The following is a 17,155-nucleotide window of genomic DNA, read 5'->3' as shown; positions in this document are numbered from 1 at the left end:
CTCCACACAGGCACTAAGGCTGGGATGTGTACCTGCTCCGACCAGGCAGCACACACGAAGGCGGTGGCAGGAGAATCTTAAATAGACGGAGCATTTGCTACAAGAGCAAACATGATCCTTCCGGATAATGGAGACTCAGGCTTACGGCTGGGCTGGGTGGTTCCCACGGCAACACTAAGGCTGGGGTGTGTTTCTCCTCCGAAACAGGCAGCACAGACGAAGGCGGCGGCTGGAGAACGTTCAATTTAAATAGACAAGACAAGTTAAACAGGACAATCACACTCCTCTCTCATATCACAGGACCTGGTGGCCGAAATGGAACATACACATTCAACCTGAGGGCTTTGCTCCGCAACACTGGGCGAGGACGTGGACTGGAGAGTACTGGCGGTTAAGTAAATGTGTACATCCACACACTGCAACTTCACGTCAAGTCCAATACTGTGTGACACTTCAATTCGGCCACTGCAATCCACTCTCAAACCTTCGTGCAATAAGGCCAGCACTCACCCACTGTTCAATCCCTCCACTGTTGCGCTGGATCAATACTCAGAAGCTGAAGAGATGCAGAGGACTTCACACAGCATGGAACACAGCGTCTTCAACACTCTTTCACACTCAGCAGAAGATATCAGGGTTTCACAGATGAATCAGTTCACACTCTTGATGGTAATTATATTTGTGGTCAATACACTTCACAATTCCTTATTCAGTTCAATACACAACATGCATTCACACGGATCCGGTGTTTCATTACTTATCTTTCTCTCTCGAGTGATGACATTCTCCAATCTTGACTCAATCTCCAAAGTACACTCACTTCACATCCAATTCACGTTCCAGCTTGTACTCCCACAACCACTGTTGCACCCCTTTCCAGTCAGATCCTCACAGCCGCTCCAAAAATCCCAGCAAATCCAAGCCACTGCCAAAAGAATCGATTTCTCCCGGGGAAGTACCACACCCGAATGCCTTTTCCTTTTCCTTTTAACTGCTTCTCTAGGCCGTGTTTCCCAATCACAAATCCCCACATCAAACTCCCGCACCTGGTACCGCTTAGCTAAATCAGCTGCCACTGTCATGGCAACTGACAACAAGCAAACCCGCACGGTGTGTCAGTGAAATCGTCCCGGGGGGGAAACACACTCCCAGCGGAAATTGGTTCCACTGGATTTGTCACCTTGTGACAAAAACATGAAACGTGCCATAGTTTAGTGGAAGATTGCTGCCATCAATTGCAAAACAAAAACTTTTGCTAGCGCTCAATGAATAGTTTGTGCATGAAATCAACTCACATTGAGATGTAGAACACAAATGTTCAGGGCCGGCCCTGGCCAATTTGCTGCCCTTGGCAAGATTTTACCTGGTGCCCCATGCATCACAGCCCATTTCACCCAGTCATTGTGTCATTGCTACCTCAAAAATCAATCAAGTGATATTAAGGATGCTTTGCTCGAAGTGTCAGAGGACTGTAGCGATCCCAAACTTAAAAGTGAAGCAAAGTCGCTTGCTAATGTAGTGTTACAAATTTATTAAAATGTTTTCATTTAGGTTCCAATACAATAGTATATAAACTGAGACAGTTTCGTATACTGAATTCAGCATTTAAGGTTATGATGATGATGATATTTGCTGTGAAACAGTTTTCCAGCAAGAGAGTCCGGCAAATCTTGTTTTCTGTATCTGGCAGAATTCTGCTCTCTCTATCTAACCGGCTATTCCTGTTTCTCTCTATTGTAAGCAGATTACTGAAACTTTGGTAGTCTCACTGTTTGAATAGTTATGCTGATTGGATTGGAATTGGTAACACTCCATGTATAGGGCCGGTTCCTAAACCGGTATACATCATTTACATGCTTTGTTCATCACAATGTTAAGCCCTGCCCCTAAAATGTTTATAAATTGCAAGGGAACGTTTCCTTTAGTCAGACTTGGGTAAGATTTTGGACGAAGCAGACTACAGCAAATAAAGAATCCTGCTTAAAAGATACAACCCCGAGTCTCCTGGTCTTCGCTTCTGACATCCTACACTTTAGAAGAAAAACTTCCCAACACTAATGAAATGCAAAGCTTTGAATTTATCATGTCTATGGTGATATGGTATGATATTCTGTTTGCTATGAACACCGTCAGTAAGACGCTCCAGTCAAAGGACATGCAGCTTGATGTGGCCTTATCGCAGCTAGATGGATTAATTGACTTCATGCAAAAATACAGAGAACCTGTAATAAAAGCAACACGGCGAGTTACACGCAAACGTGATGAAAATGAAAATGAATATACTCCAGACCCAGAGCAGGTATATATAAAGGACTATTTTAATGTGATAGTGGACCAGGCCCTCACTGCTCTCCATACCCGTTTTAAACAAATGCAGGAGTTTGGCAACATGTTTGGATTTCTTTTTGATCTGACCAGACTGTGTGAAATGGAGGAGACTGACCTGCAAAGACACTGCACAAGACTGTGTGATGCTCTGAGCACGTCCGAATCTCAGGATATAAATGCAGTGGACCTCTTCCAGGAGTTGAGGATACTACGAGAGATAATCCCAAAGGGAACAACTACAGCAATAAAAACACTTAGTTACCTCAAAGGGATTGAAGGAACTTTCCCTAACTGTGAGATTGCGCTGAGGATCCTACTGACTTTTCCAGTAACAGTGGCATCGGGCGAGCAAACCTTTTCAAAGTTAAAACTAATTAAAAACTATTTGCGCACCTCCATGTCACAGGAGAGACTGTGCGGGCTCACCCTGCTATCCATTGAAAAGGACATTGCATCAAAGCTGGATTATAAAGATCTTATTTCTGAGTTTGCAGCCATGAAGGCAATGAAAGTGACTCTGACGTGATCAGTTTCTGTGTAATTTACGCATGGCGAGTCCATCTCATTTATTAGGGTTACAGTGTTTTAAATAATTAGTTGTGTATTATAGTTGTAATGAATTAATGTATATTATGAATGAAAAGTGTCCTAATCTATTTGTTTAAACTGTCATGATGACAAAAATAAAGTGACTGAGCTGAATTGATGTAGCCTAAAGCCACTTGTTGCACAGTTGATTTTTTCCCTATGAAATAAATAGCAAAAAGTCATAGCTGAGACTATGTACATGATTATGCTGTATTATTCTACAACCCCAAATCAGAAAAAGTTGGGACATTTTGTAAAATGCAATAAAATCAAGAATCTGTGATTTGTTCATTCTATTTAACCTTTTATTAGCTGACAAAAGTACAAAGAAACGTTTTCAAATGTTTTCACTGACCAACATAATTGTTTTTTGAAAATATGAACAAATTTTGATTTTGATGGCTGCAACACACCCCAAAAAAGTTGGGACAGAGACCAAATAAAAGTGAAAAGATTATCCAAATTAGATTATCCAACTCTTTTGAAACAGTCCACAATGAGCAGGTGAATTGGTAATAGTTGAGGGGATCGTGTTTGGGTGTAAAAGTGCTTCTCAGTCTTTTTAAGCAAAGATGGGTCATGACTCATCACTTTGTTCCAAATATCTTGAGAGAATTGTCAAACAATTAAAAAAATCTAATTTCTCAATGCATGATTGCAAAGCATTTATGCCTTTCATCATCTTCCATGCATAATATTGTCACAAGATTCAGGGAATCCAGAGAAATCTCAGTCTGTGTTGGGTAAGGCAGTAGACCTCTGTTGAATGTGCGTGACCTTTGAGCCCTCAGATGGCATTGTACAAGATACCATCATGCTAATCCGTTAAATACAGACACATGTGCTCAGGAGTAATTTGGAAAACCGTTTTCACTGAACACAGTCTGACGCTGCATCAAGAAATGCCACTTGAATCTCTGTTACGCAAGGAGAAAGCTTTACATCAGTTCTTTGTGGAGATGCCGGCGAGTTCTCTGGGCCTGAGCTCATCTCAGATGGTCTAGAAGACAGTGGAAATGTGTGCTGTGGTCAAATGAGTCCATGTTTCAGCTTGTTTTTGGGAGAAAATGGACACCGAGTTCTCAGTCCCAAAGACGAAAGGGACCAACCAGACTTTCACCAGCGAAAGGTGCAAAAGCAAACATCTGTGCTGGTATTGAGGTGCATCATTGCAAACGGTATGGGTAACTTGCATTATTGTGAAGGTACTATTGACATGGAGGCATATATTTGGTTTGTACAGAGACATAAACTGCCATCAAGATGGCATCTTTCCTGGGAAGCAAGACAATGGCAGGCCTTATTCGGCACGTGCTAAAACTGAGTGGTTTCTAGACACTCTGCACCATAGAAGGGATGTGCCTGCCTGTTTACTGCAGTCCAGATAGACCAATTTCGAGCCGACGTCACAGTTACGTCACGGCGCTAGCTGGAGGCAAAACAAAGGGAAAACTGCAGGCGGCCAATACGGCTGCCTTGTATCAGACAAGATTGGGGAAATATTCCACTAGCAAAACTCAAACAATTAGTATCCTCAACTCCCAAATGATTAAAAAGTGTAATTAAAAGGAAAGGTGAAGTGACACAGTGGTAAACATGTCTCTGTCCCAACTTTTTTGGGGTGTGTTGCAGCCATCAAAATTTGTCCATATTTACAAAATACAATTATGTAGGTCAGTGAAAACATTGGAAAACTTTTCTTTGTACTTTTGTCAGTTAAAAAAAGGTTAAAAATAATGAACAAATAACAGATTCTTGATTTTATTGCATTTTACAAAATGTCCCAACTTTTTCTGATTTGGGGATGTACTTGATAAAAACATAGCAGCGAGATTATGCGTGCAATAGAACTAGAACAGCTCAGGCGCGGATTTATGGGTTTATTAAGGTTTCATACATTATTTTTTTGATGCAAAAGCCGAGTGTTTCTGACATGTGTTTTCCGTGACCACAAAGTGCACGTTAAGAACCTGCATGCTTTTGATGGGTCAGTATGCAATCAGACGCCTGACCAGGCTTTTATGAATACTTTGGCTTGGCATATGCATGTGGTGCAGGCAGCACGCACGTTTTTCCAGGTGCACCTACATGTCGCGGCGAGATGAAAACATCTCAACTTTTCAGAATAATGCAAGCACGCGCAGGTCATGTGACAAAAACCAACCGGTCAGCTTCGGCCTTTCCATAACAACTTCGAAAGCTCGGCCGAACAGCTGACCATAGCTTTACAGGGTGGTTTTTATTTCTCATCTCCATAAATATAACCCATCAAGTAGTAAAGCTAATACAAGGACTAGAAATTCTTTGCTGACGCCCTCAGGCCCACCTCGACTTAATCCAGGCCCACCCATCTGCCACGTTCTGCATCAGCCACTGGAACAGCTACGTCCGTGTGACTGTTATTCATGCGCAATTGAGCATCCACATCAAAGAGCAGGGCCTCGCATTTCAAGTTTGCTCAGGGCCTCGCACCCCACCTGCGATGGCACTGATTGTGCATATACTATTCTGTCATTGTTAAGCCCCACTTTATGAATTCACTCAACCAGTTAAGTTGAGTCAATACTTTTGGGTAGCCGAAACTTAGCTGCCCCGCACCACTTCTGCACGCCATCTTCCACTTTTTGTGTGCCCTAGTAAACTTCTCACGGGCACTTTTCCAGTCCGTTTACACCTTATCTACGGTCTTTCCCATCGCGGTTGCTACCTCCCTCCAGGTATTTTCCAATGCTATTTTATTGGAATGTAATTGCGACGAACTGTCATATAAATGCGGATGTATAAGCTCGCATAATTTTTCCTCTTCGCCCACCATTGTTTTCAAACCTTCTTCTGTAAACATAATATACTATATTAATGTACAATACTTGCAATGTCGCCCCCACCGACAACGCATAGTATTGCATGCATCGGTGCGTCGCGTATCAAAAACTAGGACGACACATTTGGCTACGCATCGACACATAATGGCGGCCGAAGCGTAACGATGAGTAGCCTTGCGGAGGCGTATGTGTACTGATGCATTGACTATGTAACGGGCCTTAGTGTTTTGACGCGCTGCGACTCCGTGTTGCTTCAATAACGAAGTTGTCTGTATTAAGTAGATTGTGTTAAAGACACAAAAGAGTGATTATCAGTTCAACACTGTTATAGAAATTATACTTGATAAAAAAAAAAAAACTGCGCTGTATCGGATCGGTATCTGTCGATACTCAGAATTTTTGGTATCAGATCAGTTCTGAAAAAAATGGTATCAGTGATGACATACCATTTGGTCTCCACTCCATTAGTGGCAATTCAACAGATGCCACATTCTTCTGCTCAGAAGATTGCAGTTGTACTTCAGGGTAACATGGTTATCAATTTTCCCACATTAGATGCATTTGTCATGCTTTTTGGACTAACTTACCCAAAAGAGTTGGCCAACACATTTGACTTGATGGGTCTGGAGGATGGGAAGCTAAGGCCCAGAGTGTTGAGTCATAAAAATTAGCTTTTTGCAGTGGAGTAACCTCATGGTGCGTTCACACCGGACGCGAATAGCGCGTCAGGCGCGAGTGATTTCAATGTTAAGTCAATGCAAAGACGCGTTACGCGCGTAAAAAATTCCTGCGGCGCGGTAGACGCGAATTCGCCTCATTCGCGCGTCAAGTTCGCGCGAATGGCGCGAATTAAGCGGCTGACACGTTAAGCGCAATACGCGCGAATGATTTAGTTAGTGCTATTTGTGCATTCACGCGTTTGACACGAATTCGCGTCTGCCGCCCGAGTTGAAAAATCTGAACTTCTGCATCAATTCGCGCCGCGTTAACCAATCCGGAGCCTAGCTGCATGCTGCTGTCATGTGGTGAAGTATCTGGAGGCTTCAATAAATTATTTTGTAATATGACTGGTTCTAATGCACAACAAACCAAATATTTTATCACATAAAACTTGATTTCAATATATGAGACATATTCATTTTGTATTGAATGCTATTTATTCCATATCTAGATATATGAAATATTATTAATGTAAAGACAACCAACATACTGCATAAGTTCGTGTCTGGACAGTGTTGTTCGAGAGAGAGAGAGAAATCACAGGACAGATTAATCACTTTTGGAGGCTGGCTCCATTTATCATCAAAACAAAAATAAATGACAGATTAGGTGGATGAGGGCGAGGGTGCTTTTCGCTCCGATGCGGGACAACAGGTCATCAAGCTGGGCGCGGGACAGGCGGAAGTACCGCTGAAAGCCGCCGTCATCCAGGCGCAGCTCCTGGAGCGAGCCAATGGTGAAACTCGCCACACTGGGTTCGCCTTCGAAGGGTCTGATGGACACAAATACGGCGACGATTACCCCTACGCCGCCGTTCTGCTCTCCAGAGCAAATACAGAGGGGTGACTCTCCGATGAATGCTCGATCAACATAAAAAAGATGGCCGCCAACGGGTTTCGATTCTGACGCGCGTAAATTTCGCTTCAAACTTTTGTTTTTACGCGCGTCAGTTTCACTCTTGACACGCGAATTAACACAAAGTGGTCAAGCGTCAAACTAGACGCGGTAGACGCGAATTTGACGCGCTATTCGCGTCCGGTGTGAACGCACAGTCAGTGTTTGAACAACGTTTACAAAGGTGCTCATTCATTTGACATTTCATTAAAAATTTCACTTCTGTCACTTTAATGCACACCATAGTGCAAGGAAATAATTTTTTTGAAGAACAGCTTACATGTGTTTTAAAGTACAGTATGATTGTTCAACAGGTTAAATGTGTTACCGATGTTAAGGCCAAGGGTTATTTACCACACTGCGGAGGAGCAGACACCAAGAGGCAGACAACCAAAGTGAATTTAAAAGGCAAGTTTTTATTTAGTAAAAGGATAAAAGCAGGGGCAGGGACGTTCATGGCTGTAGCTTTGGTGAGATACGGGGAAGGGAGTGCTGGTATGTACTTTTCCGTTTTTCAGGCAAGTATATTCCTCTCTGGTTGGGCTCGTGGGACAGACAGTGACTTCTAGTCATCAGACTCGTTGAATCAGCTCGTGGGACAGACAGTGGCTTTTCTCGTCGTCAGACTCGTTGAATCAGCTCGTGGGACAGACAGTGGCTTTTCTCGTCGTCAGACTCGTTGAATAAGCTCGTGGGACGAACAGTGGCTTTTCTCGCCGTCAGACTCGTTGGAATCAGCTCAGAGCGGCAGCAGATCAAATACAGCAGTCAGAAGACTCACAGGACAGAAATAGCAGTATACTAGTTGAATCAGCTCGTGGGACAGACAGTGGCTTTTCTCGTCGTCAGACTCATTGAACAAGCTCGTTGGACAGACAGTTGCTTTTCTCGTCGTCAGACTCGTTGAACAAGCTCGTGGACAGACAGTGGCTTTTCTCGTCGTCAGACTCATTGAATAAGCTCGTGGGACGAACAGTGGCTTTTCTCGCCGTCAGACTCGTTGGAATCAGCTCAGAGCGGCAGCAGATCAAATACAGCAGTCAAAAGACTCACAGGACAGAAATAGCAGTATACAGCGGCGGACGGCAGAATCTCTGTTCACAAAACAGCAATGCGAGTACAGAATCCAACAGTTAATCGAGTCTTCGCTTACCACAGGGCAGCAATAGCAGAATGCAGCGGTAGACTCTCTGTTCCCAGAACAGCAATGGGGAGTACTATTTAGTAAAAGGATAAAAGCAGGGGCAGGGACGTTCGTGGCTGTAGCTTTGGTGAGATACGGGGAGGGGAGTGCTGGTAGGTACTTTTCCGTTCTTCAGGTAAGTATATTCCTCTCTGGGTGGGCTCGTGGGACAGACAGTGACTTCTCGTCGTCAGACTCGTTGAATAAGCTCGTGGGACGAACAGTGGCTTTTCTCGTCGTCAGACACGTTGGAATCAGCTCATAGAGCGGCAGCAGATCAAACACAGCAGTCAGAAGACTCACGGGACAGCAATAGCAGTATACAGCGACGGACGGCAGAATCTCTGTTCACAAAACAGCAATGGTGAGTACAGAATCCAACAGTTAATTGAGTCTTCGCTTACCACAGGGCAGCAATAGCAGAATGCAGCGGTAGACTCTCTGTTCCCAGAACAGCAATGGGGAGTACAGAACCAAAAAGTTAATAACTGAGTCTTCGCTTACCACAGGACAACATTAGCAGAATGCAGCAGCGGAAGGCAGAATTTCTCTGTTCACAGAACAGCAGAGGGGACAGATCAGTTTGAACGAATCTTCAAAGTTATGGGTCAATTTTATCCGCCAGAGACTCAGAGAAAACAGTTGTATGATCTCACCACATTTGTGCATAAATCACTCTTGTAAATCTCCACACATGTTTGTTTCACTCTTTCAGACACTGCAAACTCACTCTACCTTCACAGTGATTAATCAACTCGTTTCTCTTCATAGGGTGGATGATCCAAGGAATAGTGGTCTCAGAAGATGAACATGGATTCAGCGATCTTCCCAGCCGTTACCATTACGGTTCTTTGCTCTGTCAACAGGATAACACACTGCCAACAAACACAGGTTAGTCCTACACTGGTGATGGTAAATCTTTACATGTGATTTTCTCCAGAAGGTAAATCATAAAAGGGTGCACTTAACTTTCCCTTGGTGAATCACATGAATCCTACAGCGGGTTTGCACTCTCTTTTGCCAGTACCTCTCTTTCTTCCTCCGTATAATCCTCTCACTTACTTCGTTGCGTTGCTGTTCATGGTTTCTAAAAGACTCACTTAATGAGCATGCCTCGGGGGACCCAACATGGAACAACGATCAGGCCTTAAACCTCAGCTTTCCTCACTTGGCGCTGCCCTCTGTCACTGCTGCAATCCACCCGAGCACTCGTGCGGAGTTATCCTACTGCCAGAAAATGTTTTCCCTTCCCCTACTGTGCTTCAAGCCCCTTTCTTTATACTCCTTTTTCCCGGGCATGTGGTTCAATGAAGCGCTAATCATTGGCTTCAGCTGGCGCTCATTATGGTCGGCAGCCATGATGTGTAAACCCAGAGCCGGCCCGGTGTTACACCGGCATTTCTTCCCCCTGGAAACAAGTCAACACATTTTTTTGGTTCCTGGTTTGTTCACCCGGTGACATGTTGCTGTTCAAGTTGGCATGTTTGCACTGTATTGATGTGTCTTACAGTACGACAGACAATGCAGTGCATTGCAGTTTACACTCTAGTAATTAGTGGTCGACCGATATGGGTTTTTTGATGGCCGATGCTGATATCTTAGAGAGCAGGGTGGCCGATGGCCGATATAAAGCCGATATATATATATATATATATATATATATATATATATATATATATATATATATACATACACACACACACACACACTTTATATTTATATAAATCAATATTTGATAAATTTGATAAATTTAATACATATTTAAAAATCTTTCAAATAAACATGCTTAGGCCCCATACTTTAGATGGCAACTTCTTGAATCTGCAATCCTATTACAGAATTTTTCACAAATAAAGTAATTGTTTAAAAATATATGAATATGTGAATAAAAAGGAAGTAAACACTGTACCAGGGCACTCAGTAATCTGGTAATTAATCAGTAGTCACTGATAATCATATTTTTTCAAATAAAGACTTTTTTTTTTACTTTGACTTTTGACAAGGTAACGCTAATTTTACATACAGCACACAGTGAAAACGACATGAATATGACACAGTGGGCAACTGGATATAGCACAGCATATTTTAAAATGAAGGATTTAAAGTTTTTCGATCGCGTCTCCTTTGAAGCTGATCTTCTGTTCGCATTCACTCACTGCGCACGGACCGTCACTCGCAGGAACACGTTTATGCAGGCTACAAATGCACACTTCACAAGATATCACAGCTGGATTCGATTAAATCTGCAAGGTTTGTGAAATTAAATGTTTATTAGATATTCAGAGATTTGTTTAAATGATGTAGATGCGCATTTGCTGAATGTTGACGGTAAATGAGAAAGTATTTTAGGCTGATTGTTTGCTTTTTCGGTTACAAATAATATAAAAGCAAACGTATTTCTTTTTCGCATACCACTTACTTTCTTTGACCAGTTCTGTAGCCACCGGTTCTGTCTAACAAAGTATTAGATCTGACTGACAGAGATCATAATGAAGACAGAGAATGTGAGTGAGCGCTGTGTGATCAGGCGCTGCCGTTCTCTTCTCAGGAGCTGGTGTTCTCAGCGCCGCCCGTCAAAATAAAAGTCTGCAGCGCCGTCAAAATAAAAGTCCCGCTTCCAACACATCGCCCAATCAGAAAAAATTATCGGCCGTGGAGATATATCGGTCAACCACTACTAGTAATCATATCTTTGATGTGCTAATACAAAGTACATTACATAGTACATACGTCATTATTTGCAGTTTAGCAAATCATTGAGCAAAATGTTTATGGCAATATTGGATTTTTACACTATTTTTCTATTATGTAATTTGGAGAACAGTTTCTCAGTTCATTTACTATGTAAAAAATGACTACCACAGTAGAAGTTCCATATACCACTCATAGTGATGACAATTTAAAACACTTTAAAAAAAAAATTTCTTTTATATTGTATTCTAGTATAACTTTTATATTTCTAAGGTTATTGCTATGCGTGAATTTTGAATAGTGTTCCTACTTGACAGAAGTGTTTACAGCTGGGTGATATCCAGATGTAGGAAGTGAAATTTAAGGGTTATAATGTTCTGTGACTTTAAATAGGTTAATACCGCGAGAACGGTGCCCCGCGATTAAGATCGCGGGAGAAGAGGAAAAGTGGGGGGGTTGTGTTCGGAGTGAGACACGAGATGCACTATGTAATCGGCTGCGGCCATTTTCACGATATTGAGATGTTCAATAAACAAGTGTTGTAGTCACTGGAGCTCCTTGTCAGTGCCCTCCCTATTGTGTTGATAACAGAACGAGGCCAAGAACCCACGGAACAGCGCTGGGTAAGAACTAAAGGCAGAGGATAACTCACGCGCGTTACACTGGTGGCAGCGCTGGTTGGCTTGTTTTGTTGGGACGCTTGTTTTTTCCCCTGTATTGAACGACGTGAATTTCGCCGCTTTAACCTGCAGAGCCGTTTAAATACTGTTTAATTTTTTCACGTGCTCTTTTTGCAAGTTCGGATTACGTACATTTTATTTTAATTTTTTTCCTCTCGCTTAAAATGGCGGACGACGAGAATGACGCAGTTCCTATGCAGAGAGACAGACACGCAGCAGAGGACGCAAGTTCACATCTACCATTTAAAATTGACCTCCCTGCTCCTTTTTCTGGAGATGGTAAAGAGCCTTTTAGTGCATGGATTCAGAGATTTGAGGTAGCACTAAATGTCTCAGCTGTACCACTGGATAAGGCCAAACTTCTCCCAGTAAAGCTTACTGGTTCAGCATTTGCATACTGGCAGTCTCTCTCCCCTGCGGTGAAAGCTGACTATGAGTTGACTAAAGCTAGTTTGAGCACTGTTTTTGGACGTACAACTTTTTTGGCCACATTTCAGACATTTTTGAATGCTCGTCCGCGTAAACCACAAGAACCTCTTGAAGTCTATGCTGCTGAGCTTACAAATCTAGTTACTGAAGCATTTCCTCATTACGATACAGCAGCACGGAATTGTGAAATTTTTCGCAGATTTGTGACTGGCCTAGATCCATCACTTCAACTGAAAATTCATGAGCACGGGGCTGCTACTTTAGACAATGCTTTGAAAGTGGCCACACAGTGTGAACGTGCTCAGTTGGCCATTAGTGTTGCCAACCCTTCAGCTGTTATGCCTGTGACAGTAAATTCACCACCATCGGCCAACTCAGTGACTGCAACTCACGTCACTGAATTAGCAGCAGCCATTGCTGAACTCCGAACCGACCTGCATGACTTACGTCAATCTCACCTGCGACGAACTGATGAACGCATGGACCAGCTCTCGAGGCGGATTTCCAGCCTTCAAGACGAGGTGACGTCTTCCACACACTCTCCACATCAGACATGCGCAGCCGTGCACTACGACATCACAGCACGCCATCGCCAGCCTGATCGGAATGATCATCACTACCACCGGGATTGCTGCTGTTCTTCACAACGCACACAGCGAGATCGACAACGACACTTTGAGGATGACTGTTGTCCTCCACGACGCTACCAGGGCCGGGCAGAAACTGATAGAGCACTTCCAAAGGATGACTCCTCCGGCCAAAGACATTCCAGCTACTCCCCTTCCTCCCAAGGTCGTGAGTCACAACTTCCTCACACTACACAATATGACCAATACCCCCCCCCCCCCCCCCCCCCCCCCCCATAGACATCATTATGGTAGCTCTAGCTCTAGCCGCTCGCCTACACGAGACCGCCGGTCTGATTTTGAATATGAATACAGAGACCGTTATGCTCGTTCCCCCTCACCAAACCCACAGTACAGAACTTCCACTTACCACAGACACAGCTCTCCATCACTACCCCCCCATTCCCAAAGTTCACCAAGATCACCCACACGACATGTACATTTCTTCCCATCTCGCAAGGGGACGGCCCCTTCCTCACCACAGCGGGGAAACGAGTAGAAGCTGTCATTGGGGACCAAATGCCAGCTTCATCCCCTATAGTGGTCCATCCTAGTACAGTCAGTCTTAAATCTTCCCCACCTACACCGTTCATTCAAATTGCACTGGCGGGTACAGACCTTCATGCTTTGGTCGATACTGGGTCAGGTCTGTCCCTCATTACAGATGACTGTCGTAGGTCGATTCCAGCTTTGTCTACCCAGTCTATCAGTAAGTCATTCGTGTTAGCATCATCTGTAACGGGACAGTTATTGGACATAATTGGCTCTGTGATAGCGCCCATACATATTGGAGATGTAAAATTTTCTCATGTTTTCCATGTGGTACGCACAGCTACTCATCCTGTTCTAATAGGATGGGATTTCTTGATTGAACACACCGTCACTGTTGACATACCACATGCACGTTTACATCTGTACAACACGTCAGTGCCTCTTTCACCGCCCCAGTCACTGATTCCGGTTCAAAGTTCTGCTATCAGTGTCGCTCAGGTGACTGTTCCGCCTATGTCAGAGATGGCAATCCCAATTTCTGTCAAAGATAATGGTGTAGCGAATCCTTTCACGGACACGTATGTGGGTATACTGGAACCTCAGCCCCCTCCAGTCGTGACTTTAGGCATCGCTCGAACACTGACATCAGTTCAAAAGGGGATGGGCATTGTTAGAGTTGTTAACCCGACTAACGAAACGGTCTCTCTTGAGGCTGGATGCCCATTAGGTCAGATTTTCTCTATCACTGGCAATACACTTGATGAGTATGCATTAGTCTCAGCTGTGTCTACTTCCACAGAAGATGTCCCTCCAGTGCCTGATGTGCATTTGGAGGACACACACCTAAACGCTGAAGAACAGGCACTGCTCAAAAGCCTGCTGACAGAGTTCTCTAACATTTTTAGCTCCCATCCGTATGATTATGGTAAAACCAACCTGATTACACATAGTATCAACACGGGTGACGCCGCTCCAATAAAACTGCGCCCTTATAGAACGTCACCAGCTACTCAGGCTGTATTACAACAAGAGGTGTCGAGGCTTTTGGACCACAACATCATCGAGGAATCTCACAGTCCGTGGTCAGCTCCGGTTGTGCTTGTCCGGAAAAAGGATGGCACACACCGGTTCTGTGTAGATTACAGACGTCTTAATGATGTCACAATCAAAGACTCACACCCTCTTCCGCGGGTGGATGATACCCTTGATAGACTTTCTGGGGCCAGAGTGTTTAGCACAATTGACTTAACTGCTGGTTACTGGCAAATACCACTCAATCCAGAGGACAAAGAGAAAACGGCTTTCTCCACTGGTACCGGCCTGTATCAATTCTGTATGATGCCAATGGGGATCTCGAATGCTCCACCCAGTTTCCAGCGCTTAATGGAGCTTGTGCTTCGGGGTCTGCACTGGAGTATTTGTTTGATCTACTTAGACGATATTATCGTCTACAGTGCTGATTTCACACAACACCTTCAGCATCTGCGTGAAGTTTTTCAGCGATTTCGTACTGCTGGACTCAAACTTAAGCCGTCCAAGTGCCATCTGGCATGTTCTTCTGTTACTTTCCTGGGCCACCGTGTTTCGAGTGCCGGTGTCGAGCCAGACCCATCTAACATAGACAAAGTCAAGACATGGCCAATTCCAACATCAGCCACGCAGGTCAGGGATTTTCTGGGTCTGTGCTCATACTATCGTCGATTCATTAGAAACTTTGCACGCACAGCTGAACCCTTGTACCATCTCACACACAAAGGAGTATCATTCTCTTGGTCAGCAGAAGCAAATGAAGCTTTCAGTGTACTGAAGCAGGAACTGACGTCACAACCAATTATGGCATTTCCAAATTTTTCAATTCCCTTCATCCTTTACACTGATGCTTCTATTCATTCACTGGGCTCTGTTCTTTCACAACACGTGGAAGGATAAGAGCATGTCATTGCATATGCCAGCCACGTGATGTCTGCTTTAGAAAGAAAATGGTCTACATTTGATCGGGAATTGTATGCCATTGTGTGGTCGGTCCGTCATTTCCGACACTATCTTGCATGTCATCCATTCACCATCATTACTGATCATAAGCCTCTGGTCGGTCTCAAGAAACTTCCGTTAGACCATGACCCTACAGGTAGAAGGGCTCGTTGGGCCATAGAACTGGACCTTTATGACTGGCATGTCATTCACCGTAATGGCGCTAAACACCTTAATGCAGACGCCATGTCCAGACGGCCAGAGACCGTTCTTCAGGAACCAGACGGGTGTCTTCAGAGTGACGCGTCTATTGTCTCTGTAGCAACTCAGACTACATCAATAGCTTTGCAGGCTGAACCGATGTCAGCACACTCCCAAACACTGTCTAGGGACGCGAATGCCCCTTTGCCCGGGATTGTTCCAAACCACACAACATCAAATCTTGTGCAATTCCGAAGTGAGTGGAACGTCATGGGACAACAAAGGTCAGACCCAGATTTAGTTGTTGTGCTCTCTTGGATGGAAACAGGACGTAGACCACCCTTATGGAGATTACGTGACGCTTCATCATACCTCAGGAAACTATGGGCACAGTTTAGTCGCCCAGTTATCCATAATGGAGTGTTATGCAGACATTCACGCAGCTCTTTTGGGGACAATGCCTTACAAGTTGTCATTCCTACTTTGTTGATTCCTGAAGTCCTCAATCACGTTCATGGACACCCTTCAGTGGGTCATTATGGGCTGGCCAAAACTTTGGACAGAGCCATGCGGTCCTTCTACTGTCCTTACATGTCGTCAGACGTTGCCAAACATTGCTCCCAGTGTGCTGCTTGTCAGTCTAGGCGTTCTCCGGTGCCCCGATCTCAGGCACCACTCATTCCTATGTCTCCTGACCGTCCATTTCAAATAGTGGCCGCAGACATAACAGAGTTACCTATTTCTACCATAGGCAACCGTTATGTTCTGGTAATAATGGACCTATACACTAAGTTTGTCAATCTCTACCCATTGAAGGATCAAACTGCTGTCTCAGTGGCAGGCTGCATCTTTGACCACTATATTCCACAACATGGTGTTCCTGAGGCCCTACATTCTGACCAGGGCAGACAGTTTGAATCCAACCTCATAAAGCACCTTTGTAAATTGTTATCAATCAAGAAGCTTCGTACGTCCCCTTATCACGCTCAATGTGACGGGGCTGTTGAGCGCTTTAACCGTACTCTAAAAGATGAACTTTCTAAACATCTTTTTGCATCGGGCACAGAGTGGGATGAGCACCTCCCACAGGTTGCATTGGCTTATAACACCACCAAGCACACTAGTACGGGATTGACACCCTTCTTTTTGGCTCATGGCCGTGAGGCGCGCATTTCCCTGGACACCCTGCTCCAGGATAGTACTGCTGTCAGTCCAGCGACAGCGGGCACGCCAGCAGCATATGCTAACAAGCTGCGGAAAAGATTGACCTCTGCTTACCGTTTTGCAACCGCTCACAGAGACAGGGCACAAGATCAGCAATGCCTGAACTACGATCGTCACTTAAAGTACACTCCGTATAGCCAGGGTGACTTAGTGTTAGTGAATGACCCCGCCCGCCGCCACAATAAACTGTGTCCACGTTGGGTGGGTCCCTATGAGGTTTTGCAACCAATATGCCCCTCAGGTATTTCCACCCCTGTTAATTTTGAAGTTCGTGATGTATCCAGACCGTGTGCGAAAGCGACATTC

This window comes from Siphateles boraxobius, unplaced genomic scaffold (genome assembly GCF_051911475.1).
Source record: "Siphateles boraxobius isolate OS27281-9 unplaced genomic scaffold, OSU_SipBor_1 1, whole genome shotgun sequence".
In the NCBI taxonomy this organism is placed as follows: domain Eukaryota; kingdom Metazoa; phylum Chordata; class Actinopteri; order Cypriniformes; family Leuciscidae; genus Siphateles; species Siphateles boraxobius.
This window is presented reverse-complemented; position numbering follows the sequence as displayed.